This window comes from Cetorhinus maximus, chromosome 15, assembly GCF_964194155.1.
Source record: "Cetorhinus maximus chromosome 15, sCetMax3.hap1.1, whole genome shotgun sequence".
In the NCBI taxonomy this organism is placed as follows: domain Eukaryota; kingdom Metazoa; phylum Chordata; class Chondrichthyes; order Lamniformes; family Cetorhinidae; genus Cetorhinus; species Cetorhinus maximus.
In genome coordinates this window covers 47,770,385-47,777,324 of record NC_135893.1, presented here as the reverse complement: position 1 = coordinate 47,777,324, position 6,940 = coordinate 47,770,385, and the positions used below count along the sequence as shown (strand labels likewise).

The following is a 6,940-nucleotide window of genomic DNA, read 5'->3' as shown; positions in this document are numbered from 1 at the left end:
ATGTTTGACTGGAACCTTTGAAGTTAAGATTGCCCCACATGTTATGCATTTGGCATTTATCTTTCCCTCCAGAGATGGTGTAGCTGTTTAATACTTCACTGGCACCTCTACAAGGACTAGATAGCATAACACAACTGCCAAACAAACATAAAGCAAAAAATAGGAAGCTCTTCAAGGGCTGTGAATTCTGTAACAAATCCTCCAAAGTGTCTCAAGTACTGTGCTAAATATCACCAAGAACATTAACAACAGGGCTTTGGTTACAGACAACAGGAACCTGTAAGGAACTTGGTCTAGAAATAATTAATGAGGAAGCTAATATCTCAACAGGCTACACTGGTACAAATTATACAGGAGTAAGCAATGAAACCTCCAAGGCTTCAAGTACAAATGAACAAATGATGGTTGTTGTAAATAGGATAAATAGTAAAAAAGGAAATAAGGAAATCAAAGATAGGGCATGAAGAAAGATTAGCAAGTAAAATTAAAGATAACCCAAAGATGTTTTACCAATACATTAATGCTAAAAGGTTAGTTAAGGAAAAAGTGGGACCTATCAGAGATGAAGATGGAAACTTGTGTGTAGATGCAGAGGCTGTGGGAAGGGTTTTGAATGAATATTTTGTCTCCGTGTTTACAAAGGAAAGGGAGGATGTAGATGTAGTAGTCCAGGAGGAACACTGCGAGATATTGGACGGGATAGTCATTAAGAGAGAGGAAGTACTTGAAGGGTTGAAATCCTCGAAAGTTGATAAGTCACCAAGGCCAGATGGATTGTTTCCGAGGCTGCTGAAGGAAGTCAGGGAGGAGATAGCAGATGTTCTGAGGATGATTTTCCAATCCTCACTAGATACAGAGGAGGTACCGGAGGACTGGAGAAATGCAAACGTAGTTCCATTGTTTAAAAAGGGATCAAAGGAAATGCCAAACCATTATAGGCCAGTTAGTCTTACATCGGTGGTGAGCAAATGAGTAAAATCAATCCTGAGAGATAGGATTAACTGTCATGTGGAAAGGCATGGACTAGTCAGAGATGGTCAGCATGGATTTGTTAAAGGAAGGTCTTGCCTCACAAATGTGATTGAATTCTTTGAGGAAGTGACAAGAAGGATTGATGAAGGTAGTGCAGTGGATGTTGTGTACATGGATTTTAGCAAGGCATTTGACAAGGTCCCACATGGCAGATTGGTCAGGAAAGTAAAAGCCCATGGGATTCAGGGTAATGTGGTAAACTGGATAAAAGGTTGGCTTTTTAACAGGAAACAAAGGGTAATGGTCGATGGATGCCCTTACGAATGGAAAGTTGTCTCAAGTGGTGTTCCACAGGGCTCGGTGTTGGGACCCTTGCTGTTTGTGTTATATATTAATGATTTGGACGTGAATGTGGGGGGCACGATTGGGAAATTTGCAGATGACACAAAGATTGGCCGAGTAGTGGATAGTGTAGAGGATAGCCATAATCTCCAAAATGATATAGATGGGTTGGTGGAGTGGGCGGTAAAGTGGCAGATGGATTTTAACATGGAGAAGTGTGAGGTCATACATTTAGGGAGGTCAAACAGTTACAGGGATTACACAATAAATGGGAATATACTAAGAGGGGTAGATGAAGTGAGAGATCTTGGCGTACAAGTACACAGGTCCCTGAAGGCAGCAGTTCAAGTAGACAAGGTTGTAAAGAAGGCATATGGAATGCTTTCCTTCATTGGCAGAGGTATAGAATGTAAAAGTAAGGATATAATGTTGGAATTGTATAATACACTGGTGAGGCCACAACTGGAGTATTGTGTGCAGTTCTGGTCACCACATTACAGGAAGGATGTAATAGCTCTGAAGAGAGTGCAGAGGAGGTTTACAAGAATGTTACCAGGGTTAGAAAAGTGGAGCTACGAGGAGAGATTGGATAGGTTGGGGTTATTTTCCCTGGAACAAAGATGGCTGAGAGGTGACTTGATTGAGGTGTACAAAATTATGAGGGGAATAGATAGAGTGGACAGGATAAAATTGTTTCCCTTCATGGAGAATTCTAGAACCAGGGGACATAGATTCAAGATAAGTGGCAGAAGGTGTAGGGGGGACATGAGGAAGAACTTTTTTACGCAGAGGGTAGTGGGTGTCTGGAATTCACTGCCCAAGTTGGTGGTAGAGGCAGAAATTTAAACTCTTTTAAAAAGTACCTGGATCTGCACCTAAAGTGCTGTAAGCTGCAGGGCTATGGGCCTGGTGCATGAAGGTAGGATTAGAAAGGGCACCTGGGTGTCCTCGGGCTGGCATGGACAAGATGGGCTGAATGGTCTCCTTCTGGTCTCCTTTCTATGGTTCTATGATAGCTGGGAAAGCATGCATTCAGCAACAAATTCCATTCTGTGATTACAGATTGAGGGCGTAAATTCATTCTTTTCAATATATCTGTGTTTTCATTTCTGGCAGTACAATAACTAAACTCAACCTACAAAATCTTCAATCATCTTGGCAATGCTGTGCAACCCAGGCGTTTGTTGAATGCTTTATGATTCTAGTATTCAAAATGCCACATGTGCTATTTATATTCCTTTGGTTCTTTCATGAATGCCACCATGTGGAAGACTATGGGCAGAATCATCCCAGATTTGCACTAAGTGTGGTAGCGGGTGGGTAAAACAACATTTACCCGCCAGCTGCAATGCGCTGCCGCATTAATCATGCATTCCCGGGAAACACGCCGTTTTGATGATGGGTGGGCTCACATTTACCTGCCACGCCATCACTTTGCCGCTTCATCATGCAGTCGCGCACACCTCTCAGTGCTTCCAGTCCACGACTGCGCACAGAAGACAGGATGGCCCCGAAAGGTAAAAAGACTTCAGCCCCCAGGTTTAGTGACGCGTTCCTCAAATGTCTTTTGAACGCCGTAGAGGCCCGCTGTGATGTCCTCTACCCCAACTCTGGCCGTAGGATGGACAGCTGCATCACAAATCAAACATGGGAGGTGCTGGCAGCGGTGCTCAGCGCCAACGTCCTGCAAAAGGGGACAACCACCCAGTGCCACTACAGAATGAATGGTCTCATCCGTTCCATCAGGGTAAGTCACTCTTCTCATCACTCTCAACACACACACTCTCAAAAACTTCACATATCCATAGGGATCTCACACCTCAAGGGACAACACCTCTAATTCTCACACACGCCCTCATGTCTCCATCAGACTCATACCCTCTCGAGCTCTCATCCTCATCCCGTCCATGGATCTGCTCACCACACAAATATTCCACGCAGTGCCATGTGTCCTGCTCACACTCTCTCCATCTGTTCTCATGGAGGAGAAGCCTGCTCACATCAGCAGGAAGAGGTCCCAGACTGGGGGTGGAGTGGTCCACATTAGACCCCTCACTCACTTTGAGCAGCGTGCCATCGCACTGACTGGTGAGGAAGTGGACCCTGCCTGTGATGATGGTGAAGTCGGTGGTGAAAACCCTCTTGAGGATCCTGCACCACATCATCCCTCTCTCAATGCAACTGCGAGTGCTCTCTCTCCTGCTTCTTACTCTGTGCCATGCACTAATTATCTCTACTTTGGTTCACAGGGAGATCGGCCAAGCAACTGACACCCTCAGTCAGCCAGTCCCTCAGCTCAATCCACATCCTTATCTCCAGCCAAGAGGACACCTCCTCCAATGAAGAGCTGGAAATAAGCAGCCTGGAAGACCCGTCACAGCGCTTACACACACCCTGTACCAGTGCAGAGACACACACCTCAGTGAGATCTAGGTCTAGAGCAGGCTCAGGTTCACAATCTGGTGGTCAGCGCACGGACACATGTCCGCAGCAGGAGGAGGCAGGTTCAGCCGAGCTCCCTGGCACTCGGAGGACTGCTGGGAATCAAGTATCTGTGGGGTCCGAGTCAGATGATGAGCCTCTGGATTTTGCCTTCCAACTCATCCAGGAGAGTCAGCAGAAGGCGTGGGAACATCACACAGAGCTGTTGGGAGCCCTCAATAGAGTGGCACGCAAGTCAAAGGAGTGAGTCCGCCTGGTCTCTGATGAAGTGGTGCCCACGTGCATGTATGGAGGTCTCCATGGGAAGCATGGTGGACGCCATGGAGACCCTGGTCCAGTAGAACGTGGAGATGTGTGCAGATCTGCACTGCATCATGGGAACCATGGGTGAGTTCCTGCAGTGGCAACATGAGGGAAATGGGGCACCTCAATGTCCTTCCATGTGCTCCTTCCCCTCAAGGCGTCAGGCCGGGTCCCTCAGACAACCAAAGGGAGGAGGAGCAGTAGCGGGACACCCCTGGTTTATCCGCTCAAGAATTTCAGAGGTTGTCCTCTCCCTCTGAGTCCCCTTTGCCTGTGAGCCCCTCAAACTCGTCCTCTGTCACCACAGAGGGAGCAGCTGGCCAACGAGTGATTCTGGAGGGAAATGTGTGTGTGTGTGTGTAGTAGTTCCTTTCGAAGCCTCATGCAAGCCTCTCCCACACACGCGGATCCTTCCCCTATCACACTCACCACAATGTCCCGAGCATTTTCAATGCTGCCTGCTGGAGTTCTCTTTCGGTTGTCCATCTGAGCTGACCTGCATCTCCACCCACCCACTGATCACACTCCCATAAACTTCCTCCCCCAGGACTCTCTCTGAACCTTTTCCCTTGTATCTTGCACCCCCTTTACACCTACCTCCCCAGTTTCCACCTACTTCCGTTACCCACTCCTTCCTGTACTCCCTCCCCATCCCCAACCTCTGCAACCCCCCCGACACCTTCATACACTCCCCCCAACCACACCCCATCTTGACACCTCTTCCTCTCCAAGTCGATCTGAGACCTCCCTCTCCCACCCCCCGGTACATCTTCCTCCCCCAATCACAGCTGGACCTTCCTCCCCACCCACTCGACCATCATCCATTGTGAGCAGACCCTCAATGGTGACTTTCCACCTTCCGTGAGCTGCTTCACAGCAGAGCCATGTCCATGAGAATCCACCCAGCAGGCCATGGACATTCCTCCAGGGTCCCATTGCTGTTGAGCTACAACATCTTCTGCTCCTCGGGTGTCCCCGATGTGAGCAAGGCCCTGGTGGTAAATCCTGACTTCTGCACATCATTCGTGTGAAGATGTGTTCTGCACCTGTGTGCAATCATGCTGATGTGGGTGGATGATCCAGCAGGAGGAGTGGGTTGTGGAATGAATCCATCGGGCTGCCCTTATAATGATATGCAGCCATATTACAATGAGGTTCCCAACGTCTGATGGTGGGGAATGCGGCCCGCCATTGAAACCGATTTCTGGCCTTTTCGTCATATTGTCCACTCATGCTGCCAAGCATGTCTGACACCAGTGGGCACGGATAAAATGCTCACTTTCCCAGGAGTATTTGGTCTAAGCAAAGGCATCTTGGAATAAAATGTACATTTTACAGGTATATTATTGCAGAAATGTCTGTTAAAGAGTTTACCTCTCCTAGAACTTAGAATTCATTCTAAGAGAACCCTAGAAGAGTTAGGGTTCTTGAAATTTACAGAGTGAGTCCACAACTTCTTCTATCGGTTTCTTAATAGTACTTTATTATAAGCTTAAATCTTGGATTACATTCTAATCATGTTTTGAATATTACAGTGTAAATGCAAGATAAACTTGCAAGTTTATCAACAACAAGATGAAACATTTAAGTTATAAAGAGAGGTTGGATAGACTTGGGTTGTTTTCGTTGGAGCAGAGACGACTGAGGGGCGACCTGATCGAGGTGTACAAGATTATGAGGGGCATGGACAGGGTGGATAGGGAGCAGCTATTTCCCTTAGTTGAAGGGTCAGTCATGAGGGGACATAAGTTCAAGGTGAGGGGCAGGAGGTTTAGGGGGGATGTGAGGAAAAACATCTTTAGCCAGAGGGTGGTGACGGTCTGGAATACGCTGCCTGGAAGGTGGTGGAGGCGGGTTGTCTCACATCCTTTAAAAAGTACCTGGATGAGCACTTGGCACATCATAACATTCAAGGCTATGGGCCAAGTGCTGGTAAATGGGATTAGGCAGGTAGGTCAGGTGTTTCTCACGTATCAGTGCAGACTCGATGGGCCGAAAGGCCTCTGCTGCACTGTGTGATCCTGTGAATCTGTAAACAAATTTATCGATGTGTAATGCAAAGTACACATTTACTTAAAAGTAAATGAAAGATTCAAATCCACTTAGAGAATAAAATAGGATATTCAAACAAATAACAACTAGTTTTTATACTCACAATCAAAAGTATAAAGTGTGGTTTCTGCAGTCTTTATCCCAACTTGAGAGGAAACAATATTTAGCATCAACTCTCTGTTGGTCGTGCAAAGCCAACTGACTTGTTTACCTAAGTTTCTAATTTTTAAAAAATCTGTTGCATTTAGAATAAGCTAACCACGTCTGTCTTACTGTTAGACCCTTTTGTTTGAGTATTTCTTGAAGAACAAAAATATAACCCCAAAAACATGTATTTTTTAAAATACAGCTGCAATGCTAGTGTTTGTTTGTCTGTCTGGAAGAAGCCTGTTCAAGGCCTTTGTGCCTGCATGTGTGTGTGAAATTAATGTCTCTCTGTGCTATGCTTTTTGCAAAGGATTTTTAGCTGTGCATTTAGTTGGGTCAGATGGGTTAAATCGTTAAGTTATCTTTAACAAGCTTAACAAGCCACAGTACTGAAACAGCTCTTATCAAATTCACAAGTGGCATCCTATGTGACTGTGGCAAAAGTAAACTCTCCCTCCTCATCCCTCTTGGCCTGTCTGCAGCCTTTGACATGGTTGACCATACCATCCTCCTCCGACATCATCCATTGTCATCCAGGAGGGTGGGACTGCTCTCACCTGGTTCCATTCTTAACGATCTAATCGTAGCCAGTATTAATTGATCCTCTTCCTGCTCCCACGCATTGACTTCTGGCGTGTCACAAGGATCTATTTTTGGCCACTTCCTACTTCTCATCTACATG

At 46.3% G+C, this 6,940-nt stretch overlaps 1 long non-coding RNA gene across 1 annotated transcript in view; it reads right to left on the bottom strand.

Annotated features, from left to right (window-relative positions):
• Positions 1–2,942: 2,942 nt before the first annotated feature.
• LOC144690651 (uncharacterized) overlaps positions 2,943–6,940 on the bottom strand; it is a 264,306-nt gene continuing 260,308 nt past the window's right edge. Inside the window, exon 3 of the long non-coding RNA XR_013578926.1 lies at positions 2,943–2,998. This is a non-coding gene — a long non-coding RNA (uncharacterized LOC144690651). The remainder of the gene's footprint in view (positions 2,999–6,940) is intronic.